At 38.4% G+C, this 16,716-nt stretch overlaps 1 protein-coding gene and 1 non-coding gene across 39 annotated transcripts in view; both read right to left on the reverse strand.

The window, feature by feature from the left end:
• The window catches only part of LOC144576498 (uncharacterized), a 44,085-nt gene extending 27,596 nt beyond the window's left edge, over positions 1-16,489 (reverse strand). For all 38 annotated transcript variants that reach the window (XM_078375693.1, XM_078375739.1, XM_078375728.1 and 35 more), the window contains exons 1-2: positions 11,937-16,489; positions 8,197-8,374 (exon numbers count right to left, since the gene is read on the reverse strand). The gene's annotated coding sequence lies outside the window, so the exon portion shown is untranslated. The remainder of the gene's footprint in view (positions 1-8,196; positions 8,375-11,936) is intronic.
• LOC118155197 (small nucleolar RNA SNORD109A) lies at positions 7,168-7,234 on the reverse strand. Its single transcript, XR_004745407.1, has one exon. It is a non-coding gene; the product is annotated as a small nucleolar RNA SNORD109A (small nucleolar RNA).
• Positions 16,490-16,716: the final 227 nt, after the last annotated feature.

The raw sequence follows: 16,716 nt of genomic DNA on the forward strand, positions 1-16,716 counted from the left end.
CGTGGTAGCTCAGGTCTGTAATCCCAGCACTTTGGGAGGCTCAGGGGAGTGGATCACCTGAGGTGAGGAGTTCAAGACCAGCCTGGCCAACATGGTGAAACCCTGTCTCTATTAAAATACAGAAATTAGCTGGGCGTGGTGGCAGACGCCTGTAATTCCAGCTAGTTGGGGAGGTAGAGGCAGGAGAATCACTTGAACCCAGGATGCAGAGGTTGCAGTGAGCTGAGACCATGCCATTGTACTCAAGCCTGGGCAACAGGAGCAAAACAGGAATCAGCAACTGTTGTTCAGGGGACAGGGAATTGGAACCTCTGCATGCTGCTGATGGGAACATAAAATGGTGTAGACACTGGAAAATGTATGGTGGAGGCACCTGCAAAATCACAAACAGCATTACTATATGATCCAGAAATCCCACTTTTGGGTGCATATCCAGAGTAATTCAAAGCAGGATCTCAAAGATACACCCGCATATCCACGTTTAGTGGAGCATGATTCACAATACCAAAGAGGCAGAAGCAACCCAAAGGCGCAAAGCAGATACGTAAAGAAAAGGTAGTATATCCACAAAATAGAATTTTATTTTCTTAAAGGAGGCACTTTCTAGGTATAGAACCATATCACTGTCAAACAGATGTCACTGAGAACCTATGCATTTGACTGAGGGCTAATATCCCGAATCAATAGGACGCTTAAATAAATTGGCAAGCAAAAATCAACCCCATTAAAAGGCAAATTTCAGAGGAAGACATAGAATGGTCAACAAACATGAAAAAAATGTGCTCATATCACTAATCATCCAGAGAAATTTAAACCAAAACCACAATAAGGGCCAGATGCGGTGGCTCACACCTGAAATCCCAACACTGTGGGAGGCCAAGGTGGTGTATCACTTGGGGTGAGGAGTTCGAGACCAGCCTGGCCAACGTGGTGGAACCCAGTCTCTACTAAAAATACAACAATTAGTCAGGTGTGGTGGCACATGTCTGCAGTCCCAGCTACTCAGGAGGCGGAGGCAGGAGAATCACTTGAGCCCAGGAAGTGTAGGCTGCAGTGAGCCGAGATGAGACCTCTGCACTCCAGCCTGGGGCACTCTGTCTATAAAAAAAAACAAAAAAACACAGTAATATAATGTCTGACAGCAATAAGAAGAGTAACTATTATTAAAAGTTAAAAAACAAAAGGTCCTGGGGCAAGGCTGAAGAAAAAGGGGAATGTTTAAGGGCTGTTGTTGGGAATGTAAATCAGTCTGATCCCTGTGGAAAACAGTCTGAGGATTTCTCAAAGAACTTAAAACAGAGCTACAATTTCACCCAAAATTCCTGTTTCTGGGTATATACCCCAAGAAAAATAAACCATTCTACCAAAAAGACACATGCACTCACATGTTCATCATTGTGGTATGTACAATAGCAAAGACATACAATTAACCCAGGTACCCAGGACTGGTTGTGTTAGTCAGGGTTGTCTAGAGGGACAGGACTAATAGGATCAATGTATATATAAAAGGGAGTTAATTAAAGAGTATTGGCTCACACTATCACAAGCTGAAGTCCCTCTGCAAGCTGAAGAGCAAGGAAGCCAGTCCGAGTCCCAAAAACCTCAAAAGCTGGGAAGCCGCAGTGTAACCTTCAGTCTGTGGCTGAAGGCCTAAGAGCCCCTTGCAAACAACTGGTGTAAGTTTAAGAGTACAAAAGATGAAGAACTTGGAGTCCAATGTTCCAGGGCAGGAAGCATCCAGCACAGGTGAAAGACGAAGGCTGGAAGACTCAGCCAGGTAAGTCCTTCCATATTCTTCTGCCTGAGTTATTCTACCAGCACTAGGAGCTGATTAGATTGTGCCCACCCAGATTGAGGGTGAGTCTGGCTCTCCCAGTTCACTGACTCAAATGTTAATCTCCTTTGGCAACACCCTCACAGACATGTCCAGTAAAAACACTTTGTTTCCTTCAATCCAACCAAGTTTGACACTCAATATTAACCATCACACTGGTAGACTGGACATAGAAAATATGGAGCATTTTCACCATGGAATACTATGTAGCCATAAAAAAGAATGAAATAATGTTGTTTGCAGCACATGAATAGAGCTGGAGGCCATAATCCTAAACCCACTTAAATACCACACATTCTCACTTACAAGTGGGAGCTAAATATTGAGCACACATGAACATAAATATGGGAACAAGAGACAAATACTAGAGGGTACCATGTGGGTGATGGATTAAAAAACTACCTATGGGCTAGGTGTGGTGGCTCACATCTGGAATCCCAGCACTTTGGGAGGCCAAAGAAGGTGGTTCCCTTGAGACCAAGAGTTCGAAACCAGCCTGACCAACATGGTGACACCCCATCTGTACAAGAAAGCAAAAACCAAAATTAGCCAGGTGTGGTAATATACACCTGTAATCCCACCTACTTGGGAGGCTGAGCTACAAGAATTGTTTGAACCTGGAAGGTGGAGGTTGCAGTAAGTATAGAGATTATGCCACTGCACTCCAGCCTGGGTAACAGAGTGAGACTGTCTTGGAAAAAAAAAAAAACCCATCTATCAAGTGTCCTTAAAAAAGGAAGAAAGAATATATGAAGATACAGAATCACCTTAAACGCTCATCAGTGATAGACTGGATTAAAAAATATGGTACTTATAACCAAGTAATACTATATAACCATAAAAAAGTAAGATCATGTCCTTTGCAGCAACATAAATGGAGCTGGAGGCCATTATCCTAACGGAACTAAAACAGGAACAGAAAATCTAATAAGCAGGCTCTCAATGTAAGTTGGATCTAAACACTGAGTTCATATGGACATAAAGAAGAAAACAACAAGCACTGGTGCCTACTTGAAGGTAGAAGGCAGGAGAAGGGTGAGGATCAAAAAACTACCAATCAGGTACTATGCTTGTTACCTTGGTGATAAAATAATCTGTACACGAAACCCCCATGACTCAGAATTTACCTATATAACAAACTTGCACGTGTACTCCTAAACCTAACCATTAACATTAAAAAGAGAATGATGTATCATTAACTAGACAATAAAGATAAAGTAAAATAAAACATAAACATTCACTAGAAAAATTCATCACACTATTTGAGCTAGCAGGACAAGGCAATCAACAAATTTGAATATAGGACAGTTGAGGTGATCCAGTCACCTCAATTGTGAGGCAGAAAGAAAAAGGAAAAACAGAGCTTTAGATAGCTGGGGAGCACAAGCGTATCAACATGTACATAAAAGTCACAGTAGAAAGTGGCAGCAACAGTTTGAAAAACAAAAGCCAAAAATTTCAGCAATAGAAAAACATTTATGAATGTGTACACTGAGTCAAATGAACTTGACTTACTCAAGTGAAATCTATGTAAAGAAATCTATACATAGAGACGTCATAGTAAAAATGTCAAAAAGTCAAAGTCTTCAAAACATGAAGAGAAGAAAAACACGATAGGCACAAGGAATCCTCAATGAGACTAACAGCTGATTTCTCATCAGACACTCTTGAGGCCATAAAAGACTGAGATGACAGATTCAGACTATTTGAAAGAAAAAGAAATAAGACTGTCTACTCATAAATCTTGAAACACCAAAATTGCTCTTCAAAAATAAAAAAGACATTCCTAAATCCACAAAACCTGAGAGAATTTGTTGTCAAAATACCTATTGTACCAGAAAAATTAGATGGAGACTTCGGCCTTAAATAAAATAGCACTAGACATTAACTTTGATCCATGTGAAGAAATGCACAGGACCAGTAAGATAATTATGAGGTAAATATAAAAGATGGTATAAATGTTTAACATACAAAAGGTAGGCTGAGAAAGCAACAGAACTATATTGAAAAATTTCTGTATGCTATTAAAATTAATATTAAATCTAAGCTATGTTATAAAGTAACAAAATAACTATAATCTCACAGGCAACCACTAATAAGTAAATACAAAAAATTCGACAGAAAATTATAGTAGTACACTATTAAATATGTATTTAACATAAAAAGAACAGCAATAAGACTAAGAAAAATGAAACAAATATATGCTATAAATAGAAAACGGAGGTGGGGCGTGGTGGCTCACACCTGTAATATCAGCACTTTGGGAGGCTGAGGTGGGTGGATCACGAGGTCAGCAGTTCAAGATCAGACTGGCCAAGATGGTGAAACCCCGTCTCTACTAAAACCACAAAAATTAGCCAGGAACAGTGGCAGGCACCTGTAATCCCAGCTACTTAAGAGACTGAGGCAGGAAAGTTGCTTGAACCCAGGCAGAGGGGTTGCAGTGAGCCAAGATCATACTACTATACTCTACACTAGCGACAAAGTGAGACTTCATCCCAAAACAACAACAACAACAACAAAAACCAAAATACAAAACTAGACTAGAAAATGGCAGATGCGAATTTTACCTTATCAGCAATTACAATAAATGTTCACGAAGTAAACTCTCCACTTAAAAGGCAGAGATTGACACCATGAATTTTTTTTTTTCTGAGACAGAGTCTTGCTCTGTAATCCAGGCTGGAGTGCAGTGGCACCATCTTGGCTCACATCTTGACTCACTGCAACCTCCGCCTCCCTGGTCCCAGTTCAAGCAATTCTCCTACCTCAGCCTCCCAAGTAGTTGGGATTATAGGCACTAGCCACCATGCCCAGCTAATTTTTGTATTTTTTAGTAGAGACGGGGTCTCACCATGTTGGCCAGTCTGATCTTGAATTCCCGACTTCGTGATCCACCCATCTCAGCCTCCCAAAGTGCTGGGATTATAGGTGTGAGCCACCTCACCTGGCCCACAATGTATTTTTTAAAAAACACATGATACAACTATATGCTCTCTACAATAGACAAACTTTAGATTCAAGGACAAAAAAATAGGTACAAAATAATCATCCTGGGCAACATAGCAAGATCTCATCTCTACAAGAAAAAAAAATACAATAAAAAAAATCAGCCAGGTGTGGTAATGTGAGCCTGTAGTCCCAACTACTCAGGAGGCTGAGGTGGAAGATTTGCTTGAATATAAGAGTTTCAGGTTGCAGTGAGCTATGCTCATGCTATTGCACTCAAGCCTTGTGTGAGAGAGACTCAAAGAAATTTTTTTTTAATTAAAAATAGGTGAATAGTAAAAGAATGAATGGAAAAGATAAACTTTACACAGTAACCAAAGAGAGTATAGGGGATATAAGTCAGACAAAAACTGTAATTATCAGGCTAAATAAACTTCAAGACAAAAATTGTTGATAGAGACAAAGAAGAGCATTTCATGATGATAAAACTGACAATCATCAGGAAGACATAACAATAATGAAGACATGTGTATCTAACAACATGGCTCCCAAATTTAATGAAAAAAACTGACAGAATAAACAATATGATAATTGAAAATTTCTATACCTCACTTTTAATAAAGAACATAACCATGAGATAGAAGATCAAGGAAACAGAAAGAAGATCAAGGAAATAGAAGACAAACAACACTATACAGCAATGACATCTAACATCCATCTATGGAACAATCTAAACAGTAGAAAATATATCATTTTCAAGTGGACATGGAACAGTGTCCAGGGTAGGTATTAGACCACACACTGGTCTCAACCAATCTGAAAGTACAAAAGCCAGAAAAGTATGCTGTCTAACCACAATAGAACCAAATGACAAATAAATGAAAAAACTGGGGGGAATACAAAATCTGTGGAAATGAAATAACACATTACTAAGAATCTTTGGGTCATAGAAATAAGAAAATTTATAACATAGAAATAAAAGGAAACAAAACACAACAAAAAGTTGATGTAACTTTATCTGCACTGCTGAAAACAGAAGACTCAATTTTCATAAAATCTGGTATGAAACTCAGACTATTATGAACACCCTTATAGAAACAAGGTACATCAACAAATTAGATAACCTAGACTAAACAGGCATATTCCCAGAAATGTGTAAATTACAGGTAGTCACAAGAATAAAAAACAGAAAATATGAAGACACCTTTAACAAGAGATTGAATTAGTTACTCAACAAGTTACCACAAATAAAATCCCACATAAATGATTTCTCTGATGAATTCGACCAAATCATTAAAGAAATAACATCAATCCTTTACCAACTCCTCCAAAAAAACAGGAGAGCAGAAAACATTTCCCAACTTATTCCATGATGCTACCACTACCCTAAGCTTATCAAAACCAAATACATCATTAAAAAAGTGAATCGTGGACCTGGCCTTGACAACATAGAGATAACCTATCTCCACAAAATAAAAAGTTTAAAAATTAGCTATGTGTAGTGACACATACCTGTATTCCTAGCTACTTGCGAGGCAGTGGGGAAAGACCACTTGAGCCCAGGCGTTCAGGCCTGCAGAGTCAAGAGCTTAAGTGAGCTATGACTGGGCCACTGTACTCCAGCCTGGGTAACAGAATGAGACTTTGTCTCCCCAAATAAATCAGTGAATAAATAAAATCTATTTGGCAAAATTCTACATTTGCCATTTCATGCAAAATTCAAATAGAATAAAAATGGAAAAGAAAATGATTCAGAAATGAAGGTGGAAAGACTCACCAAAGTAAAATATACATTATTTAGTTATTATCCAGTAATCCACTAAAAAAAAAAATCAACAAAAAGACCTCAGGATGTTGAATGGAACACATGGTATATATTAATTCCAAAGGATGTTGGTTTAGCTACTCACCCCTATTTTCTGAAGTGGAGGACCTCATTCCAGTCCTCCTCTACCTCAGCAAAACGAAATAGAAGAAAAAGAAATTGTCTCAGAAAATACTCAACAGTAAAAATAACAAAGCACTAAAATCAGTTCCTTTGTCAATATTTAGTATAGGCATGCAATGTTCCCTTCTTTCGGTATACATCACAGTTGCTTGACCATTCCTAACTGAAACGTTCTAATTTTTTCATTTGTTACTCAAGAGCGTATTTCCTATATACAAGTGTCTATCCACAATTCTTTGTCCAAAATGAACAAAACAAAGCAAATCTTGGGCCACTAAGCTTAAAGTGCACACCGACTCATAAGACAGGACGCTAATGCCCTCTTTGGAGAGGCAGAAGCGGCATGCTCGCAGGGGTACTATGCTGTCACTGAAGGACCATCAAATGGAGCCAGGCTCTGAGAGTCTTATTTGTCCTACTGGAGGGCCGCACATCTGGACCTCAGATTGACATCTGGAATGAGTCCCTCAGCATCCTCAGACAAGTATTCTCATCATCGATCCAAACAAGCACCCTCCCGACAAATAAGCATTTGCATACCAGGCTGGTTTTGGGCATGGTTATCTAGGGCATCATCAGTCAGAACAGCAAATGGACAGTAGACACTTTGTTTAGTATCTGAATAATGGAACTCTCGTATACATAGGATGAAAAAAACATGTACTGAATCGTTCTAATAAATTAGAATAAAATATTTTGGAAAACAATTCTTAAGTCCAGTTAAGACCAATTAAATGAACTAAAATTTTTAGGAATAGGTGAGGCAACAAAATCAATATATACTAAGATTACGTGACAAATATAAACATTTTGAAACATTTGTGTCCAAAATGTGTCAGATACATTTTTTTTTTCATTTTTTTAAGATGGAGTTTCACTTGTTGCCTAGACTAGAGTGCAATGGCAGGATCTTGGCTCATTGCAACCTCTGACTCCGCGGTTAAGGCAATTCTCCTGCCTCAGCCTCCCGAGTAGCTGGGATTACAGGCATGTGCCACCATGCTTGGCTAATTTTGTATTTTTAGTAGAGACAGGGTTTCTCCACATTGGACAGACTGTTCTCCAACTCCTGACCTCATGTGATCCGCCTGCCTTGGCCTCCCAAAGTGCTGAGATTACAGGTGTGAGCCACAGCACCTGGTCAAAAATTTTTAAATAAATATTTAAGCTAGGCATGGCAGCAAATGCCTATTCAGGAAGTTGAGGCAAGATGATTACTTGAGCCCAGGAGTTCAAGTGCAACCTGGGGAACACAGCATGATCCCATCTCTATTTTTTAAAAAATAAATATTTAGCACACTGAATTTCATTGTAAGATTATTTTCACCCAACAAAGAATAGTGAGAAATGGAAATATATCAACACTTCCTCCAATTTATTCAGGTTACTACAAAAAAAGATCCCTTTTTTTAAATAAAGGGGAAAAATAATACGGATTCCCTTAAAAAAAAGTACAGACACTCACATAGCAGAAGACTCTATTATGAAAACAGTCTTCTTTGAGCCTCTAAAATTGTGAAGTCTCAGATCCTGAAGTTCTGACATCGCTGGCCACAACACACATCAACAGTTTCAAAAGCACCACGGTAGCTGGTCATCTCTCTTGCTTGAAGTCTTGTAACATCTTCCAGACCTGCAGCAAACTATCAAAAAATAAAAAATAAATCAGATTGGAAAATACACAAAATGCACTAAAAAATCAGATACAAACATGATTTCTGTAACAATAACCACAGAGCCATCTTTGCACAAGTCACAAATCTTTGGTCCTTCTAATAAATTAGAATAAAATATATTGGAAAACAATTCTTAAGTCCAGTTAAGACCAATTAAATGAACTAAATTTTATAAGAATAGGTGAGGCAACAAACTAGCTTAAATACCAAAAACCTTTGCTATTTATTCATTTCCTCCCTCAAATCTTTATTTTTGAGATGGAGTCTAGCTGTGTCACCCAGGCTGCAATGCAGTGTTGTGATTTCAGCTCACTGCGGCCTTCCCACCTTCCTTTTCAAATGATTCTCCTGGTTAAGTCTCCCAAGTAGCTGGGACTACAGGCATGTGCCATCATGCTCGTTAATTTTGTATTTTTAGTAGAGACGGGGTTTTGTCATGTTGGACAGGCTGGTCTTAAAGTCCTGCCCTCAAGTAAGCTGCCCGCCTCAGTCTCCAAAAGTGCTGGGATTACAGGTGTGAGCCACCACACCCTGGTCAAATTCTTCATTTTTTTTTTTGAGACAGAGTTTCGCTTTTGTTACCCAGACTGGAGTGCAATGGCACGATCTCAGCTCACTGCAACCTCCGCCTCCTGGGTTCAAGCAATTATCCTGCCTCAGACTCCTGAGTAGCTGGGATTACAGGCGTGCACCACCATGCCCAGCTAATTTTTGTATTTTTAGTAGAGACGGGGTTTCACCTTGTTGACCAGGATGGTCTTGATCTCTTGACATTGTGATCCACCTGCCTCGGCCTCCCAAAGTGCTGGGATTATAGGCGTGAACCACCGCGCCTGGCCTTCTTCATTTTTTAAATAATAAAAAAAAAAAATTGGTCAGGCGCAGTGGCTGTAAATCCCAGCACTTTGGAAGGCCGAGGCAGGTGGAATCACCTGAGGTCAGGTGTTCAAGACCAGCCTGGTCAACATGGTGAAACCCAGTCTCTACTAAAAATACATACCTGTATTTCTGGCTGTGGTGGCACATACCTATAATCCCAGCTACTTGGGAGGTTGAGGCAGGAGAATAGCTTGAACCTTGGAGGTGCAGGGTGCAGTGAGCCGGGATTATGCCACTGCACTCCAGCCTGGGCCAACAGAGTGAGACTCCTCTAAACAAACAAACTTCTCCACCAGCCTATGTAAATCAGAGATTCTAAAGTTGTAGTCCACCAGATAAAGACTTCATGAAAATGCCTTGGGGCAGGTAAAATTAAAGGTGCATGATAGGGGTGTTGTGAAACCAATATTCTAGAAGAAAGCAATAAAAACTTTAGGAATCTACTTCAATAGGACAACAGAAGTCTCTCTGTCTCCCTGTCTCTCTCTTTCCGTGTGTGCGTGTGTGTATTTAAAATTTCGAAATCTATTTCAAAATGTTATATAAAAATCAAAGATGGCAAGAACATTAAAAAGATGAAAATTTTCATAAAATAAATGAAAATCAGGAGGGTCACGGTGGCTCACACCTGTAATCACAGCACTTTTGGAGGCCGAGGTGGGCAGATCACCTGAGTTCATGGGTTCCAGACCAGCCTGACCAAGATGGAGAAACCCCTTCTCTACTAAAATTAGCTGGGTGTGGTGGCAGATGCCTGTAATCCCAGCTACTGAGGAGGCCGAGACAGGAGACTTGCTTCTTGCTTCAACCCAGGAGAGGGATGTTGTGGTAAGCCAAGGTCGCACCATAGCACTCCAGCGTGGGCAGCAAGAGCAAAACTCTTCCTCAATCAATCAGTCAATCAAAATGGACATGACAGAAAAGAACAACATGGAATAGGATACTGCCATTGTAAGACATACAGGGACGTCAGATGGAGTACGCATGGTCCATCTTTATACAATCAAAGAATTCCCAGGAGGGATGCATTGATATGCTAGCAGAGAACTTGGAAGGTGAACTGGGGAACTCAAAGGGCCATAAAACAACAGTGAGTTTCATATTTTTCCTTTTCTCTAATATCCCAGCCTGAATTTAGTATGGGAGAGTATCTGAAAAATAAAACATAAAACTGCTTATTGAGTACAAAAACCAAGACCTAACCTATATACTTACTATTTCAATGTAATTTTTTTTACAATAAGAATAGCTCACACCAATATTCAAGAGAATACACATTTTGCATAGACTATTATCTGCCTTCAAATACAGCAAAAATTATCTTAAGCATCACTTACAGACAGGTCCTTAAATGTTAAATAAACCTAGTTACTATATTTCAGTAAGAGAATTGAAAACATGAGTACACAAAAATCTCGATGTAAATATTCCTAGCAGGATTAGTCATAATAGCCAAAAACCGATGAATGGAAAAGGAAAATGTGATATATTTATAATGACCCCGCCATCAAACAGAATGGAGATCTCATACACACTGCAGCATGGCTGAACCTTGAAAACATTAGGCTAAGTGAAAAAAAAACTCCAGGTAAAACAGTTTCCTTCTAATATAAATGCTTTGAACGTGGGCATCTACAAGGCCTGCTGGTAAAATAATACTCATGCACTTATTACACACTCTGATGCTGCCGGAGCATTTATTATGCTCAAAGCCATATGCTCAAATCACTCCTTTTCACATGTTCTTTTGCATTATTTTCATCAAAGGATTTCAGACCAACTGAGCAGATATAAGAATATCTATAATTCCTGGCTAATTTTCACCGGGATTCCCTGTTGGCTAACATCTTACAATACAAGTTTCCTTTTTCTCTACTTATTTTTTGAAACATGTATCACATTATTTTATCCAAACTCTTTGAAAACCACAGCTATGAATTATCCCTTTATCTTTTAAATTGTTTTATTTTTATTTCTTAAAAACAAGGATTTTCTGTTATGTAACCTCAGTATCAGTCCCAAACTTAGGCAATTAATATTCACGCAACAGTATAATCCACTTGAGGGACTGTCTCCAAACTTGGCCAACTTCTTTCACGTCCTTTTACAGTCATCTTGAATCTATATTATATCCCATTCTCATGTCTATTTAGTCTGAAATAATCTGGACCATTTCCTCAGTGAAATTACCATGTTTGAATATGAAAAGCAGAGTATCAATTTGAGACTAATGTTTCCTCATAGGTACACTCAGGTTTATGCACTTTACTCAGTAATGCCATAGAAATAAGGCAGCTGTGTTCGCACTGCATCCCATCAGTGCTGTTCCCAGTACTGCTGTTAGTAACTTTCAGCTCTTTAATTCAGGTGCTGTCAACCACGTTCTCCATCAGAAAGCTATTCCTTCACTTTGTAACCCATGAGGATCTCAAAGTGAACAATATCTAGGTGTCCCATTTCTCTTAAAATTTTCTCCAAGTTTTAGCATCATTTGATGATTCCTGGCTGAAAAAATTATGATTATTTCCAAATACCGATTTTCCAAACCCTGTTGTTGCTTTTATGTTAGTTAACACTAACTACTGTAAAGACGAGCTTTAGTGGCAACCCTAAGCATTCATTCATATTAATAATATTTTAATCATCTTACCACCATTGATTAGGTCTCTCAATCTTCTGAAGACCGTGTCCAAATATTCCAAAATGGTCTCAGACAAAATCAGAGGTGGTTCACTGCTCAGTATCCAGTGGTATCCTATTTGAGAGATGCAGCTTCCCCATCTCTGCTTTCTCCTTCTGTACTCATTTTCTTCTTCAGTATTCTCAACATATCAGAGACCGAACTGCAAGAATCTCATACAATTTCCAATCCCCCAAATACCAGAATACAAAAATACAAAGTTAGAATAGCACAGTGCACTCCTTACGTGACAAAGTCAAAATTCTAACCTACTTCAATAACTGCCATAGCATAAAGCAAAATTTATGTCACAATCCCCCACGATTACCATTTTAACCAGTTTCAGCTACCAGCTGCAAACTGCTAAGGGATTGCATTCACGAGAAACAAAGTGCCTGCCATATTCAGAAAATGGTTAGAATGAATGAAATGGAAGCAGAACACTGAGTACAGATTTTGTAGAATGGGGGAGATGATTTTGTAGGATCCAGACCAGATGGTCATAAATTACACTGGAAAAATATTCTACCTGGAGGTTATGACCTTTAAATCTAGATCAGTGTGCAATTGTGCCTTCACTAAGATACTACCATAGACCTTTTCCCTGCTATTGGCAGTATTTCAGTCTTCATGTTGCCTGTCACCAGCTCTATGCCAAACTTAGCTTCTTCCACTTAGTGATCCTCTTTTCACTGGCCATTTCTCTTTGGACTTTGATCTGTGCCTCCATCCCCAGGAACATGGTGTTCCACATCCTAAGCAAAGGAACCCCCTATTTCTAGAAGTAACTCCCTGAAGGTTTATACTATAAAAATTTCCAAAAGACAATATCCTAACTCATGTTTTTCTCCTGTCCCTAGAATATACCAACACTTACACTTTCTATCCTGAAAAGCTGCACTTCGTAATTACCACATCTCTGGCCTTAAAGACAAAAGGAGAATGAATATGACTTCTGAAATGCGGGTTCTTTCACAAATAATGGTTTTGCTCAGTGGATTTAACAAATGATAAGTATTTTAAATTATCTTCCAAAGGTTGTGACATCATAGGATAGTTTTAAGTTCTACATAACAGGATGAATTACACAAATTCAAACTCGACCTCAATTTATTTATCTTTTACAGAGACATAAATTTGTTACTCCATCTGTTGTTATAAGCATTAAATCATGTGATCTCCACATGTGGTATCTGTGGTAAAAATTCAATAAATGCTGTAATTAATTGAAATACATACATGTATTCAAAACACACACACACACACACACACACACACACACACACACACACACAAATGCAACAATAAAATAATGACCAGAACTCGCTGTATTTTGTGAGTATTCTTCCTATAAGACTGGTTTATTGACCATATCATAACAAGCACATACATGTCATTTCACATGAACAAAATACAATGTTAAACATAGTTGGTACTCAATAACTGGTAAATAAACTGCTGAAGGTGTTGGATTTTATCAATTAATTTGAACGTGCATCACCAAATTAATAACTGAATATAATCCAATTAGTGAAATGTGCCATCACCAATTTCCCTAGCATTATGATTTGACAAAAGGCTACTATTTTACAATTATAGTTAACACTACATTGACTACCCTTAAGTCTACATGCATTGTTGAATACTTCCAATTATATCCTTATAGATAAATACCTAAAACTAAAATTGTTGCTCAAAATATGCTAATTTTAATCTTATTTATATTTTCTACTACCTTCCTGAAAGATTTTAACACATCAGGTGTTCCAAAATCTCCTCACTTTGTTAATCTTCTGTTAATCTGATAGGTGAAAAGAGGCAAATAATTACTTTCTTTCATATATTTTAAGTATGCATTTCAAATATATACAAATTTCATTATAATGACTGATGAGGTTGAGCATATTTTCTATGCTCTTGGCCATTTGCAATGTTTTCACGAGTTGTTCATTTATGTGTTTCCCCAAATGATTTGAGTGAGCCTTTCAACACTAAATCTGTCATATATGTTTTGAGTAAATATACATCCATTACTGCAATAAATTACGCAAATTTAACTTGGCAGGTTGTTATTCTTTTATCTCATCTTTAATTCCTGCAATGCAGACAGTATCAATAAGAGTAAATTTGTAACAACAATTTCCTTGGATTAAAGATGGTATTCATTTGCTATGTATATTGTGTACACTATGGAGTTTTTACAAGCTGACTTACAGAACAGCTTTGCCATGTGGTAACGTTACTCTGATGTGGTGAAACCACAACAACTATTCAAATGAAGTCACAACAGGCTAAATCCATCGTCCAAGGACGGACTCCACCATGACTGCTGAGACAATACTGCTAAGTGGGAAAAGAAGGGAGCCAAGATTTTGGAAACAAATTCCTTATTCATGAAATTTGGAAGAAATAAGTTCAATTTTGCAATATAGTTTATCAACTGTAACTATTATAGCAAGGGGCTCATATCATTTGAATTCCCTCTCTTGTGCTTGTTTTACACTGTTTACATGATGTGAGTGGCACGTGGTAGTCATTTATATCACTCACAAATGGAATTTGGCAAAGAAGCTAAAAACTTGTTTATGAAAATGAAACTGTTGAAACACTGTAAATATTATTATCATGTGGCTGAGGTGATGTGATTAGTTTTCAGGTTCCAGTTCACCTGACACTCTGGTTTCGTGAATGATAAAGTCCAGCCCACAGGCTGCTTTTGTAAAGTTTGACTGGGAGAAAGGCACAGCACACTCATTCAATTATATGTCGGCTTTCATAACACAACGGCAGAGTAGATTAGCTTCAACAAAGACCATAAGGCTTTCGGAACTGAAAATGTGTATTTGGTTCTTTACAGAAAAAGTTTGCCAATCCATGGTCTTGTTTAACACGGGCTGGGGAAATAATCCTATAGAATTATAATTGAGCTCTAAGGTATAGAAATACAAAAGACTGAAGTGGCAGAGTCATCGTACCTACTCTAAGTTTTCTCAGACCCAGATGATGCAGAATGTCAGCACTATTGTGATTTTACTTTTCATATCTAAGCACAGTATACCAAGTCCAGAGTGCCTGCTGGACAAGGTCCCTGAATTAGGGCATGTTCTCTGCCAGGTTTTCTTTCTATACTTCACCACCTCACAGATCACCATCACTTCTGTCCATTCACATGGAGGGAACTCCTTTGGGTTTCCACTGCTATACCCTTCTGTCTCTTAGGCCAAACAGCACAGATAGATTACAGGCGAAAGATTGCCAAAGTCAGATAGACAGATGATTGATAGGTAAAAATGGACTGATAGATTATTTAACAATAGATAAGACAAATTTAGATGTAAGCAGAATTGGGAGTTTGAAAACTACCAGTAAATCAGCCATTAAGACACCAATCAAGGTATTTCTCAGAATAGAACATTTACTGTTCCACATGAGCTTACTTATCTTATATATGAGATAAATATGCCTGGTTGGCTGTTTCTGAATTTTTCTAAAGGTCATATAAAGACAGTAACCATGCTGCACTGATGGTATTCACTAAAAGTGCCATCAAGCCCCTCCTACATGATCGTCCTGAGCGTTGACGTGGAAGTTACAAGAAATGTGAAAAAATACACCATCCAAATCAAATAGATAAAATTGGAAGATTAATACCATCTTCCCCGAATTCAGAAGTTGTAAGGTGCCTATATCCCATTTATGTTCAATGAAAAATGGTATTTCAAGAGCTAGATCAATTCTATGTTAGAGGAACTCACTTCAAGGGTCTACAACACAGCACAATTCACAAAACATAACATAAGCCTATGTTTTGACCCAAATAATGTTTTTAATTAATTAAACAAAGTATCAGAGGGTCACTATTCCCCTTTATGATCTATGGACTGAAAACCTGACCTGTGGGAAAGAACACTTAGGTAAGTTAGCTACAGGTACCAAGAAGAATTTCCTAGTTTTATCCATTTTTCTAGATTTTGACTGGCATGAATAAATGCATTGTGGAAAACATTTCTATCCCTTGGAAGTGGTAAAAGCTGGCAATAATGTTGGGAATGAGGGTGGAGAAGAGCAGTTAGCCCAAATTAATCACCAGGTATTTCCAATAATAATACCAAGGCAAACTAAAGCATGATGCTTAGAGAAATCAATGCTCTGTTTTGCATTAGTGGAAAAAAAAGATATTCATACCAAGAGATTATTCCCACACGAACAGAAAACTCTTGGTAGGCAAAAAGCAAAGCAAGTAGAGCTTAGAAATTTTTAGTTTATAAGAACTGCGATGCTTAAAAAAAAACAACGCACAGAAATCTCAACAGGTATACTTTTGATTAAAGCAGTGAAAATCGGAGAAGGTTCATATAGGATAGAGAGCTACACTGTTTGGTGTGGGTATCTTAGAGGGCAACCATCAGTAAAACCAGCTGGCACATTATTTCTCCTAAGTTGAAACTTTTCCCCATCAGGTCAGCTAAGACATACAAGACTGGCTACTAGTAATAAAGGAGTACCTGCTACCAAACCAAGCCCCCAACAGGTATCGTCTGTAAACTCCAGAGTGAATATAAAGACAGCCATCTACAGCCACGGAGAACAACGGAAGCAGTCAGCACTGGAGGAGAGTGTACTGCTGGAGGAAAGGAATATCCCCGGTAAGTTTCCAGTGTCACGGAATTTCGCCTAAGGGCATCCTCAGTAGCGGCTGGAAAGTGGGAGGAAATTCCCACAGAGTGGAGAATCAGACAGGGGAAGCCTG

This window comes from Callithrix jacchus, chromosome 6, assembly GCF_049354715.1.
Source record: "Callithrix jacchus isolate 240 chromosome 6, calJac240_pri, whole genome shotgun sequence".
Lineage (NCBI taxonomy): Eukaryota > Metazoa > Chordata > Mammalia > Primates > Cebidae > Callithrix > Callithrix jacchus.